Raw genomic sequence first — 14,885 nt, 5'->3', positions numbered from 1 at the left:
AGTTTATATGTGTGCATATGAACATTTTCAAAGGAGGAAGCATCTATAGTTTTTATCAAATATTCTCAAATGTCTGATAACTAAATTTACTATAATAGAATTTTCACTGATATGTTACAACAGGAGGCTGGATGTGGATTAGATGTATAGACAGATAGAGAGACAGACATACAAATAGAAAGATAAATGATGGATGGATAGATGGCTGGCTGGCTGGCTGGCTGGCTAGACAGACAGACAGTAAATGGGCGGATAGGTAGGTAAGTAGGTAGGTAGTTGATAGATGATAGAGAGACAGATAGATAGATAGATAGAGCCTATTGCACATGGTTGGAGAGTTTGTCGATTCCTCCTAATGTTGTGAATCTTTTATATATTGTTGGATGCTCTCTGTTGAAATGAAAATATGTAATCCAGACATTTAAAAGCTTTTATAATTTTTGTTCATTAAAGAATATAATGCATAGGAATTTTGTACTGGTACAACAGCTCTAACTTGCACCTTAAAAACAGATCAGGAGTTTTGGATGATGTCCTGGGGGTTCTGCCTATGGATATCATGCTGCCAGCCAGTCAGCTTAGCTGTCTGAGGTGCATTAATCAACAGTGTAACCTGCAATGACCTCTCAGATGAATTCAAATCTCCAAGGACTAAGGCCCAGTTAAAACTCCTTTGCATACTGTGGCGACATCTGTTTTTTGTATCGTTGGGAAATCTGTTATTATTTAGAAAGCTATCTTTCAAGTTTCATGTAATCAAAATCTATAGGAACCTAAAATTTAAATAAGCATGATACCTGCCTGATTCATCAAGGCACTAGTCTTTTAAAGGAAATAACCAATGAACAGAGATTTAGTCTTCCTTTATAATTCAAGTTTTATTTCTTTTTATTTAATAACAACTTTATTGAGATATAATTCACATTTATTGCTTTTTTCAAGTTTCTTTTCCCTCTTGTTACCTATAAGAAAATGTGTGTGTGTGTGTCTAATATTTAGAGATAGAGCAAATTGACTTTTGAGAAGAACATGATTAATAGAAACACTTGGGTTTGTGATATAAGATGGAGTCAGATTGTATGCAGCAGACAATGAAATGGGATATATTCAGTTTCTAATTAATGTATTAATTTTATTGGTTATTTTTTCTCCCCTAATGCCTTCACTGACTCTAACAATTGCTATTGCCCTGACATTTTATAATGTAACCAGTCTTTACTAGAGTAGAATATATGTCTTTGTAAGCAACATATGACAATATAACAATATTATATACTTGACAGAGTCTAGTATTTCATGTTGGTTGGTGACAGCCTTTACCTGAGGTTCTTTTGAGATTCTCAGCTTATATATTTATTATTTGGGAGAGCAATAAACCTATTTAAACACTCCCACATGTTCCATTTACTAGTGCATCCATTCAGTTTTCCATTTGTTCATCAAAAATTAATCGACTGTTTCCTAAATATAATGACCTATCTATATTTGATATTATGGGGGTTACAAAAGTAATAAGAAATTATTCATGCTTTTAAGGAGGGATTTATAAATAACCCAAATAAAGGACAGATTGAGAATTATACTATAACAGAACACTATGGGAACACAGAGGGAGCAATATGAATTGAGAGGTCATAAAAGGTTGCATGCAAAAGTAGCATTTCATCGAGACTTTGAAGGACAGATGGGATTTTGGTAGATAAAGAAGGGGACAAGGTGCTAGGACTTCCAGCTTGAGGAAAACATTGACTAATTGAGCACTTCTACATACATGAAACCGTGCTAAATGAATCCTTTCCTATGAGCCAAGTTCTTTTCTTATCCCCACAGTACAGAGAAAGAAATGGAGGCCTGTAGAGGTTCGCTTTTTTCCAGGCCACAAGGGAGTGCGAGCAGCAGAACCACTACATTATTTGCTAAGCTGAATGACCATATTTCTTTTGTTCATCGTTGTATCTAGAACAGTGGTTGACAAACTTTTTTTGAAATGGCCAAATAATAAATACCTCAGTCTTTTCACATCTATACAATCTCTGTTATAGTTACTCACCTCAAAAGCAAACTACACACCATGTATAACTGAATGGATACGGTTGTGTGTTTTCCAATAAAACTACTTATGGATACTAAAAATTAACTTTTACATAATTTTCACATTTCATGAAATATTATTAGTTTGATTTTGTTTAGTCGTTTAAAAGTGTTAAAACCATTTTTCATTCTTGGTTCTACAGAATCAGGTGGTGAGTTGGATTTGTACTGTGAGATATAGTTTGCTAACCCTCGGTGCTTAATGAATATTTATTGTGAAAAACAATTAATAGAAGAAGAAGCAACCTGCTCCTTGTCCAAGGCCACTATCACATAACTCCTGAGTCCTCCATTTGACTCCAAGTCTATGTGAATAGCACTGCCTGCATTCATGGACTCTGCAGCTTGAGCGGGCAGTGGCCATGTACTCTAACACTGAGACATCATTTTGGACACTACTATACTTTATACAGATGCTTCTGCTGAAAAATAATAGGTCAGGAAATCGGCTGAGGTATCAGGCTTTGATTTTGTTATAGAACCAAGAAATATTTCCAGACCCGCTCTTGAAATGAACAGATATGTCGTATCTTAATTATCTTGTTTGTCTTTCTTTAAAGATCAGGAGCCTTTTGTGTTATCTCCTTTAAGAACTATTGGGTTATCTTCAGTGGTCTCCTTTTGATTTAAAAAAAAAAAAAGAAAGAAAAAAAGTCCCGAGTTGACTTATTTGTAAAGTGCACATAATGCAGGTATAATTATATCCTTAAAAAGAATTGATGAAATCCAACGTACTCGAATATACTGAGTAAGATCCAGTACTCCTATAGAAGCAGAGACAAAGCTAATCGGCATCAGAAAGTGGGTTCCAGGGAAATGTTAAGGTTCATTAGACATTTTGCTGTAATTTCCTAGTGGTTAGACTTCTAGAATTCCATCCTTATTGGTCTAAAGGTAGAGTCTTGGTAACCACTAGTACATTAGAGCTTTTCATACAGGTCTGTCTGACTTCAAAGACTTTAATACGAGTCTAATAATAAAATGTAAAGAGTGGCCGTGATGACTAACTTATCTATCCTCTCTGCATCATTTTCTTCCTCTGGAAAATGGAGAAATAGTAGCCACTTCTTTGGGTTTATGCAGGATTAAATGAGATAATGAATCATTTTAATTACCCTCTTTTTAGAATTTCTGGGTTTTTAAATCTATGACAGAACTAAAAAATATAATTCAAGTATTTCCCTGCTATGGTTTTTTTGTAACCCAAGTTTTTCTTCTTAGACCTCTTTGGATGCCACATTGAATGTGAACAAATCATTTCCTGTCTTTGTTCTGCCAACGCTTGTCAAAAAGTATGATGTACTCAGCCAATCATACTCTTTGGCTTTTAAGAAAAGCCTTCCTTCTTAAAAGTCATTATATTGAGGGCGTAAATTAACAAAAAAAATCACTTATTATCAGTTTATTTACTGTGTGCTAGGAGAACATTTATTCATTCTCCAGATCTGATTATCCTGTATAGATATGGTGATTTATGAAAACACATCTGAATTATCTTAAGCCAAATTCCTAGCAATAGCCTAACTCAAAATGAGATATTAGTTTACGTGGTGGGGAAATTGATTCATTAGATTTTTCCGAAGGGAAAATGGTGTTTCAGTCTTTAAGATGAAATATAACACAGTGTTAGTACCTCTTTAGCCTCAGTAAATAGAGGCTAATTCTACAGAACTTTGCTGTAAAGCTCATTTCCCCTGAGCATACTGATGCTTATTGCTTAAGATAACTTTGTATCAGAGAATAGGAATAAGGTGCTTTGTTGGGTGGCATTAGAGTATAAGAGGACATGTATAAGACTAACATGTTTTTTCCATTTGACCCTGAAATCAGTAGATTATTGAGGAAGGTCTTACTTGAGTTTTTAAATATTATGAGTTTATTTCCTCTGACATGAATTTTAAAACTCAATTTCTTGTACTTTAATTCAGAGAATTTCATGGCAGAGCCAGCATTAAACCTTGTTGTTTTGTTTACATCAATGCTTCTCAACTTGGCTGTACCTGAAAAAGGAAGCTCATCCCCAAACTCATACGCATATTTAATTGGCTTGGCAAGTGGCCCAGACATGGGTTTTTCTTTTTTCTCTTTTTTTCTTATGTTTTAAAATAACACCAGACTTTAACATATAGTTTTGGTTAAAAACTAGTGAGTATAAATTAACACTTCTCAAATTTTAATGTGCATTAAGCCACCTGGGGATTTTGTTAAAATGCAGACTCTGATGTTTTTGTAAATCTGGGTGGGACATTGATGGGGTCAATGTTGCTGACCTAAGGATCACATTTTAAATAAAAAAGAGCTAAATTAAGGCCCAGTTTTGTTAGGAAACTTTTTAATCTATGAATGCCTTGACTAAACTACTATCTATAAACTAATTAACTTTTGCTTAATTATTACTCAAAATGATCTCATACTCTGTAAAAAAAAATGACCATTCTTACTCTCACATTGGTAATTAATTCTGTATTTATTGAACACCTATTAGATGTTCACTATTTTGCCAGGCTTGAAGGAAATTTAAAGAGTAGAAAAATATAAACTCTATGCTTAAGTAGCTTGAAGAAGAGTAAAGGGCTAATGCAAATGACCCTAATTCAAAGTGCAAAGCATTATAAGTGAAGTAAATTTTTTTTCAACTTTGAGATGGTATGCCTTTTTGTTAGAGACACTTTTTAGGTTTCGGACATTGTTGAGTCTAAAGTTTTATTTATTTTTTCCTTTTCTGTTCTCTGAAGGATGAGTGTGTGTGTGTGTGGTGGGGGGAGGTGCTAGTTCTTGGGGATTTTCAGCCATTTTGTTGATGAGTGTATTTAAAGTACATGGAACAGTGCTTGACTAAAAACTTGACCAATGTAGGTGGAATAAATGATTAGTAACAGATATCTTCCACATAATATTTGGGAACAGTGACTTTTAAAACAGACGTGTGTCAGGAAACCAATAAAAGTAAAGGCAATGAAACCTAACATATCATGTCACACCTAGAACAATTTTATTTAGGGGAAATCAGAGAAGGGATAGAAGGATATTTGCAGGGCGGCTACTTTAGAACAGGCTTTTGAAAACCATACAGAGGACTAGATATATCTGCCCATTTTATGTATCAGATAATTAAGTTCCTGAAATTCACTGGATAACATTGTTAAGAGGACAGTTTGTTTAAGCAGTTCCAAGCTGTATGTTTGGAACACTTAGTTTTCTATTGGAAACTTTCAGCATACAGAAGAATAGACGATCATGGGATTTTTGTGAAGAATTTATACATTTTACTCGGTCATTGATGAAAAATTATCTAAATATAATTTTTTCTATCAATTTATTACTTTATTTTTCTAATAACCAGATACTTTAGTTTTTTAAATGATGAAAAGCAAGTAACAGTATTCTCTAATGTACTTTTAGGATTAGTGAAGATAGTAAATTATAATATACAAGTTTTTGATTATTTTCATGAGAAAATAAATATAATTTATTTTGTTATTTTATAATATATAATTATATGCTATAGTTATATAATATTATCTCAGTGCCTCCACTCAGATCTAAAAACTGTTGTGAAAACTTATTATAATAGTATATAACTTTTAGTGCTTAAGACATGTTCAATTGAAGGCGTTGTATTAATCGCTTTTTTTTTGTCTTCAAAAACTAGATTTTGAATATCTTTCAAGAATTTAACAAAATGATCAGCAGTTCAGTTGCCAAGGGAATTAAGAGCAAAGTTTATGCATCCCCACTGCCAGCTTCTTATACAAAACAAATGTCAGAGGCAGCTCGTAGGGAACTTGTAATGGTTTAATTTACATGTATGGAGTCAGCACAAAATTAATAGCAGTCTGGCACCAAGGTTTGTTAGCTAATTGCTGGGTTTTAATGTTAAGCAAATGAGTGTGAATTTTAACAACACTGTTGAAGAGCTTCTTTGGGAACCTGTACTTTCCATTCTCTCTTGGCATGCCTCAGGTTTCAAGCTATTTTCTGAATACATTTTCTATTTTTTCAGGTACGAAGGTGGCAGCCTCTGTTGTCTTTGGCATGACCCCCTCCCTAATACAATCCACTTGTCACCTTCTCAGAAAAACAGGCCATAGGGCAGAATTTCCATGTTCCATTACGACAATTTTCTTCTTTACATACCCCGTTTCCTATAAAGGACAAACAATTCAGAGGATCCCACAGGCTTCTGGAGAAAGGACTTACTGAGTTTTCTGTAGTCTGACTCTACATAAATTTACTGTAGGCAGAGAGAATTCATTTTACTAATTTACATTTAATCTAATTTGTAATTCATGTGTTAATATGCATTTTATGATGTAAACAAAACACATGTTTTTTCTCCCACTGCCCCCTCACACTTTACTCTGTGGGAATAATCTTTTAGTCCTAGATGTGACCTCTGGCAGGCCCATGGCGTGTCTACAGCCCTACAGAGCTAAGTCACAGACACAATGTCAATTTGTTAATTAGAATAGAATCCAAGGTATTAATCCAAACTTCTGAACTCGATTTATCAACAGCTAAATTCTTCCTTCTTAGGGTCTCCTACTATCTCTTACTATCTATCAGCTCTATCAGCTCCACCAGGCCCCAATGTTTTGTGGAGGGAGAGGAGGTGCAAAATAGTGCAAGTCTTATTTGTCTCGGTGGCTTCACAAACCCTGGACCTTGGCAGATGTGTAAAGTTGAGGTTTTTGGGTAGACCAAGCCAGTAGAAAAGGTGCCCTTTTCTATCATGAGTGCTTTCTTGGAATCTTTAAGGATTCTCTGCCATATTCTCTCACCACAGTTCACTTAACTGATATCTCTGTTGCAGGTCATTCCTTTGTAGATCCTTCTGTAGCTCCTGCATCCCCTGTGGTACATATCCAATGTCTGTGGTGAGGACCCTCTACCCATGGACCCCAATTTAGCCTATTGAAGATGATTATTCTCCCCCTCTCTTTCTGGCACAACTTAGATCTTAGTAAAATTTAACTTTCTGAAATCTAAGTCAGGCCCCAATTCTCTTTCCACTGTAGAAAGGTAATACCCCTCAACCCTTCCTCCATAGTGGTGGGGGAAAAAAGGACTCATAGCGCAGCAACAGCTTTCTCTGGAGAAACCTGATGACCAGTTTCCTCCAAATTCCTGTTTCTGACCCTCAGCTCTCTGTTTATATCTTACAGTAGCTAAACAGCCCAAGAGTGTTGGAATATGTTCCCTTTCAACATCTGGCTGAATTCTGAATATGAAGATCTATGCAGAATATATTCTGATAGCCACTATATTGGTTCCTCAGTTAAATCAGAGATAGGAAAAATCTCAGTTAAATATTTTACATATTTAAATAAGTTGAGAATGGAGAGAAGAATCCCATTCATGGTGATTTCTTAACCATTGATTAGACACTATTAATTAGATACAATAAGAATTTTATAGGAGATCAAAATCTATAAAATACAGCAATTGTCTTCATGGGCACAGAACCTAATTGGAAAAGCCATATGTTGTAAATAGCTCAATATAGAAAATATGACTATGATATAATTGATCAAACTACAGTGGTATGGAATCTTATAGTTTAGCAATCCGGATGGTTTGGTACTTGGCAAAGGGAAAGGCTAGTTTGCTAGGCATGGGGACATTTTGACACTGTGACTTTTAGTTTGGGAATTAAAGTTACTAATCATTGTCAAAAAGGTGCTTCAAGAAATGGAAGATTGGTGTGGGGAAGGAAAAAAGTTTAACGGTAAATTAATATGGAATAGATTACTGGTTGTATAATAACCTTATGCTAAGTCTACAAATTTTACTGTAATTTCTGCAAAATCATCCACAAGGAAGGCAGTTAAGCGTTAGAGAAATGTTAAAGACTCATAAAGTCTCTCCAATATGGGTTAATGATTAAGAATTCTGGCATTACACCCAAAGTCCTAGTTTTGAATCCCTGGTTTGATCATGAAATCCAACATCTGACTTATTGCTGTATTCCATGCTTAGGCAAACTTCTACTTACAGTTAAAGCATTCCCTTTGCTTTATGATAAAAAGATTTATTTATTCACATTACATGGAAAGAAGGAATATTTGGTTTTTTACTTTTGAGGAAATATTGTTAAACTACTCTCAATTGACAGGTTTCCTTAGAGAAAAAAAGTATAAATCATCCCCCCATTTCAGTTATAAACATTTCCTTGAAATCTGTTTTATCTTTCATCCATTGAATGTACATATTCATACATGGCATGGCATTGTTGCATTTTATTCATGCACTTAGAATTTTCTTGTTCCATGGTAATGCTTTTGGGGTTTTGTAATAACATCTTTGTATTCATCTCACTTAATTTCTTTTTTTTCTTTATTTTATGGATACATTGTTGGCTACGTGTTACATATAGAAAGTTGCTTTAAACACTGAGCAATAGCCTCAACATCTATTTTTATTACAGCTCTTAATCATTACTCAAAAGTAATGAAAGAAATAAAAAATGACAATGCAATTGTTAGCTTATTATTCAATGTTTTCATTATAAATATTTCCTCTTTTCAATTTCTTGGCAAAACTTTCTTTGACACTAGACCAATATTTTTTCCTTCTGATTCTGTTTTATAGCCATATTGATCAAGGTCAAATCCATGGCCTTGACAAAGGGACTAAATAGAGGAAATGCCCTTGAATTTAATGAATTGAAACAAGAAAAGCCACTGGTTGGATCTTAAATGCAACAAAATAATTTGCTTGGAATCTCGAGAGAATGATTTCGTATCCTCTATTCAATGGTATTCAGCTCAATAACTGGATTTACATAAATGATATTGATGGTATTGCACATGAAGGGGATAAATATACAAGCACGCACACACACAATATATATACATATAATAAGATAGAGTTCATCAGCGACACATACATTTATTGAGTTGGTAAACATTGATGACAGCATGCAGTATTCAATTAATTTAAGTGACAGAAGGGTTTTTCTTAAGTTTTCTTGTTCACTGCTTTCTTTCCCTTTATGTGGAACAAAGATTTCTTTTGTATATCATTGCTAGAGAAACTCCAGGAAGCAAGCTGTCAGTTTTTGCTATTCTGATTTTGAGACACATAAACATTTTTCTACTTTCTTTAAAGGTATATGACTGAAATATTTCCAACAACAAAAAAATGTGAATCTTCATATGAATTACAACAAAAGAATTATAGCAAAAGAGACTAAGGGTTAGAGAAAAAGGCTAAGGTAGTCAATAGTCATGTTTTCTAGACTTTTTTTTTAAATGAATCAATTCCAAATCACTTATGATTTAAATGCATTTTTATTATATACAAACTTTTGATTAAATCAATCATTCTGTCTTTATTTACTTTTTTTCATTATATTCATGATCATGCATTATATTTTTAATCACATAAAATTTTCCTGGTTTCAAAGAAAATACTTTCCACACAGTTAATTTATAATCTCTGTTCATTTTATTGTTATTTTACCACTGTTTTATAAACATGGATGCTTTTAAGGTCCTGAATCACAGGATAGGTTAAAGTTTGGAATTCAGGATTAAATTCCTAAACATTTGCTACGGTATCTAGTCCTCTCAGGAATCAAGCTCAAGATTTGAAATAGAACGGTTTACTATGGTTTAGAATTAGCTCATCCTAATTTGTGTAAGGTGCAAATTTGTACTTCTTGTTATAAAATGTGGAGAAAGCTAATGTTTGTTGTGGCCACTGGGACACTCTAAGAGAGACTGCTGGCAAAGTAGTATTTCTTTGCAAAACTGAGGCATAAATTGAAAATCCTTATACCAAAACCAAATGCCAGTGCTGAGACTTTTAATACCAGTAAGACTTTTAATATCAATAAGTTTCCCCCAAAAGGAAATGAGATCAAATCCAATAAATTCTTAGAAAACTAGATAAGATATATAGCAATAATGGTACAGATTTAATATTTTAAAGAATAACTGAGTTATACTACATTAACCTTGAATATTGGCTTATAGTTTAATAAGGGCCAGACCCTAGTAAGATCTTATATTTTAATCTGACAGAGCATAATTGAAGTTTATGAGCTTATGGAAAACAACCATAAGATTTTCTGAGACAGTAATGTTTGAAATCCACATTTGACAATAAGAATTGGTGAAAATTATTATTAGTTTTCATATAGTAATTAACCAAAGCTAATAAAACAAAAGTTTAGAAGCTCAAGATAGTTAGTACCTCAGTTCAAATTGCATGAATTCAAGAATGCTCATTATCAGTGTGTATGACTATCTATCCATCTGTGCATCTACCCATAAATAAATATATCACATTAGCCAAAAAGCAAATTATTCTCAAGTAAAAGTTGTAGAACTTACTTTATTATTTTCATGCTATTACACAAGGAATCTATTTCATTTTGATCCAATTAAAATGGTTCAAAGATAGATCATATGGAAAGGGGCAAAAATATTAAGCAATTTAAAAAATGTTTTTCATTAAATGCAATAAATATGTAGAATATGCCATATAAATGACATGCAAATTAGCATTAATAAATTTTAAAGTAAAAAAATGAATACATACCTTAGATCTTTATAAAATACATATAAATAAATAAAATATAAATTTATATCTATAAGTAAATATAAAATACAAAAATATCCACATATTAACAAATCTGTCAGCTCCAGGGATATGTGTTTGTGTGTTTGTGCACGCGCACATGTGCCTGTGTCTGTATCTGTGTTTGTATGACAAAACATAGCACAGATTTGAATAGAGGGTACAAATCAATAAGGGGATGAATTATTGCAAAATATCAAAGGAATTATTCTCCTTACATATAATCTTCCTTTAAAAAGAAAAAAAATGTATATTTTGTCAGATTATAGAAAGTTTCAATTATTTAACTGTTTTAAAATTATGAAAATTTGTAAATCAAAGGCTAGAAATGAAAAGAATGACTTAGTTGTATGGGAAGTAAGACTCTGCCTGATTGTAGCTAGTTGTATAACAATTATGTTAGAAGGCAAGGACAGGACTAGGACCAACTAGCTGGCTTCACTGTGTTCTGACCTGAAGTGGAATTTTTATAACAATGAATTCATCATCCAGAATAGTACAACTAGAAAAGCCATGACAGAAACGATATGCAGTTTCCCTCCTGACCAGAACTCTATCAGAAAGCTCTATAAATCTCATTGAATGGGCTGTTTTTCCTTCTCATAGAATACCAACCAGAGCCCTGCCAGGTGTATGCATTCATTAGACACTGTATAACCCCAAGAAAGACATAACGACCACTGGAGAGATTCTATAAGCTTAATATAAACCTATCTAGGAAAAATGTATATGCTTGACTATGTGTAGATTAAATATAACAGAGTTCTCTCTATGCTAAAAGTTGCCTGAGAGTCAGACATGAGAAATATATAAATTTAATCATTGGCAAATATAATATTTAATGATTGCTTTTCAATAACTAAATTAGGTTTACCTTTGATTGTTCACCAGAGGTTACAATAAAAATAGAAATAATAGTCGATCAAGTTGTGCCTATATTTGATATGTAAAACAGAATCAAAGAACCCAAATTTTATCACATTAAATGTTAATTTATTCCATTGGGGAAATTTATGCTGTGATATATGTATCAACATTATGCCTAAAGTGTATTGATAATTCAAATTTTCCTGGGTACCATAACCATTTTTCCCACTCTACATCGACCTATTCACAATGTATTTAATATAGTAAAACTTAGAAATGTTTTCTTTCCTCAGATCCTAATTGTAACATTTATACCTCACTCTGAGACCTGTTTTTGGCCTTTGCTGGAAACATTTTAAGTGGAAAAAGCTCACAGTATTTATAATACTAATAATTTTAATTTTTCTATTGATTTAATAATAATGGTGACTCTGTATTGAAGTCTTACATAAAATGTGCTGAGCTGTTTGGTAAATGCTCTGTCTGCAGTATATTTTTTGAATTGTTACATACCTTTTATGTTTTATTAACTTCCATTTTGCAAATGAAGAAACTGAGGTTTGGGCAGATAAATGATTTTTTTCCAAGATCTCATAGATGATAAACAGGGCTCACAATTCATTCCCTGTGCCTCAGAGTTCAGGCTCTTCTTACCACTTCACATCAATGCCTCTTACCTATGCTAGTTTATGGCATGATGTACACTGCAGTGGAATCTTAGCAGCAAAAACTCTGCGATGTTACCTAACGTTCCAAATAATTTGGAAAGGTTTTATATGTTGTCAGTACAAATCAAATTATAAAGTATTTACTTGTTTACTTGTCATAATCTCTTTTAATTGAATTGTTAAACCTTTCATAGTACAAACTGTTAGAGAAGTTTAACTCATTATTTTAATATAAACATTTAATATCGTCCAACTTGACCTTTCAAAGTATAGATATTAGCTCAAGAAATATGGCTTTTTCCTATTTGTAGAATCAGATATTTTGAGTTTAAAGGGCAAATTACAGATTTTTACTAGTCCAGTATCACATCTAGCATAGTTGTCTTTTGTACATCTTTCCTAAATAGCCTCTGTGATTATCTTAAGTGATGCAATTATGAAATACCATATACGGTCTGTCACTATGCTGAAAATAGCTGTAACACACACACATGAAATTGAATACCTAGTATTTCTGTTACAAAAATGCATCATAATATTAAACTGATATTACATATAACTGTTTAAATAGTTATAAGTGAATGACAAGTATATTAATGATAATACATGATCCATTCTCTTAGACATAAGAGAATCTTTTTATTTTCCAGTCTTTTTTTATTAATTCACTTATTGACTTTAATTTGTATTTCTGAAGATATGTTATAGAAAATCAAAAGAACATCCTAATTTCTTCAAAGTCTTGGTTTCTTATTGTTAGCAGAAGATAAATTATTTTTTTTCTCCTACCACATTTCTTTCTTTCCCTGCTTTCCTCTCTCTCTCCCTCATGTTGCCACATTTTATCCGTTGCCACGGATAAACTTATGTAATATCCATTGCTTTTGCCAATATTCATGATTTGTCAGTATTGTCTTATTTCCTCTTTCTCTTTCTTTTCTTCAATGTGATTAGTTCTATGTCTAGGAGTAAAGTCCAGGATCAATAAAGTGGTCTGTCTACTTTCAGAAATACTATCTTTTGGAGGTTGAGAGTAGATGATAGAACACTTTTGTAAAGTATGCAATTGAGAGAGAGATTTCAGTTTCCAGGAGCTCTGGGAGATCAGACCATATTTCTTCATCCAGAATCAAGGTATATTTCTCCTTCAGTGCAAAAGTAGCTAGATCAGATTACTTTTTGATATATTTTATATGCCATTGGTCAGAACTGATCTGAGTTTATTGATCAATTTAAAAATATATTTTCAGGGGAATGCATTTCATACTACTAAAATATTTACTAAACAACTAACTTGTCAGTAGGATTTAGTTCCTATTTATTTGTTGCTTTTCTTTGTACTAAGACCAAATCGGTTCCCCGAGGGTATAAGAACAATGTTAGAAAGGCAATAATATGAAAAGCACAGTTGATATAATGCTTTTTATTATTATTAATCTTTTTTTTCCAATTTCAGTGAGATATGTGTCTCATGTGAATTAAGTAGAGGTTTTCAGAAAGTTTTTCCTGATAATCCAGTTACAATTTTTTACCATGGCAAACATTGATCAATATAAAGATGATTATTTTCTTACTTGAAGAAAATAATTATTTCTGAAATAGCTGACAGTAAAAACACCTTGACAGAGCCATTGGTTCTAGTTAGAAGCAACAACTTAGGTACATACCTTTTTATTCTCTCTGTCATTCTAGGGTTGGAAATACTATGTCATTTCTTAAGAACCTGGATGTTTACCATCCTATTAATGAAGAATTTCTTCCTTGGCTTCATTTAAAATATCTCTGGTTTGCTTATTTTTGGTCATTAAGAATATCTAGTTATAATTCCCATTATAAAATAATTTCGGGATTTGAAAGATAGACTTATCTTTATAACTGTTTCTTCTGTAGATTCAACTTTATTTCTTTTAAGCATCACCTCACAGGAGTAATGCATTGCTGTTAAATCCTCTTTATTCTTTTTATTTAGAAGACAATTATAAATATGGGAAGACAATTATAAATATGATGATGAACAAAACCAGGTAATTGTATTTAAGATCTATCAAGGGAAGATAAGTCTAAGACGTACTTGCTGACCATTCTGACTGTAGCAGTAAGTCATTCTTTCTTTTAAAATTCATGAAGGCATTAATCCAAAATATTCAGTGATTACCCAATGTGTGCCTATTATTGTGCCAGATATAGAATATATAAAAATGAAGCACAGTCACACTGGTCTCTGACTTTATATAACTCTCAATCTGTGTTAAAAGAATCACAGGAAAATAATTAAATGTGTTATTATTTTGTTTACCAGTGTATCACCAGTTCTTATATGAATACCTATCTCAGACTAGGTCCTAAATAATTACGTGTGGAGTTATAATTTATAAACAAAATGCTCAAATCCTAAGTGTAAAACTCCTATGTAACTACCACTCAGGTATATGGAACTTTTCCATTATTCCCAGAAGATGTCCCTATAAATCATATTGTTTTTTGTATTTCCAGTTAATTCATTTTATTGCTATAGAGTATTATTTTTTATGAATATGCAACATTTTGTTTACCCATTCTCCTGATGATAGACATTTGGGTTATTTTCAGTTTGGGGCAATTATGAATAAAGCGGCTGGCACATTCTAGTCATTGTCTTTTTGTGGACATATACAGTCACTGTCTTTGGAATTT

At 32.6% G+C, this 14,885-nt stretch overlaps 1 protein-coding gene across 4 annotated transcripts in view; it reads left to right on the top strand.

Annotated features, from left to right (window-relative positions):
• Positions 1-14,885, top strand: part of FGF12 (fibroblast growth factor 12) — a 479,181-nt gene that overhangs the window by 379,657 nt on the left and 84,639 nt on the right. The gene's annotated exons all lie outside the window — the stretch shown is intronic.

Source organism: Pteropus medius, unplaced genomic scaffold (assembly GCF_902729225.1).
Source record: "Pteropus medius unplaced genomic scaffold, Ma_sr-lr_union100, whole genome shotgun sequence".
NCBI lineage: Eukaryota > Metazoa > Chordata > Mammalia > Chiroptera > Pteropodidae > Pteropus > Pteropus medius.
The sequence above is the reverse complement of the archived record's forward strand: the minus strand, read 5'-3'. Positions and strand labels throughout refer to the sequence as shown.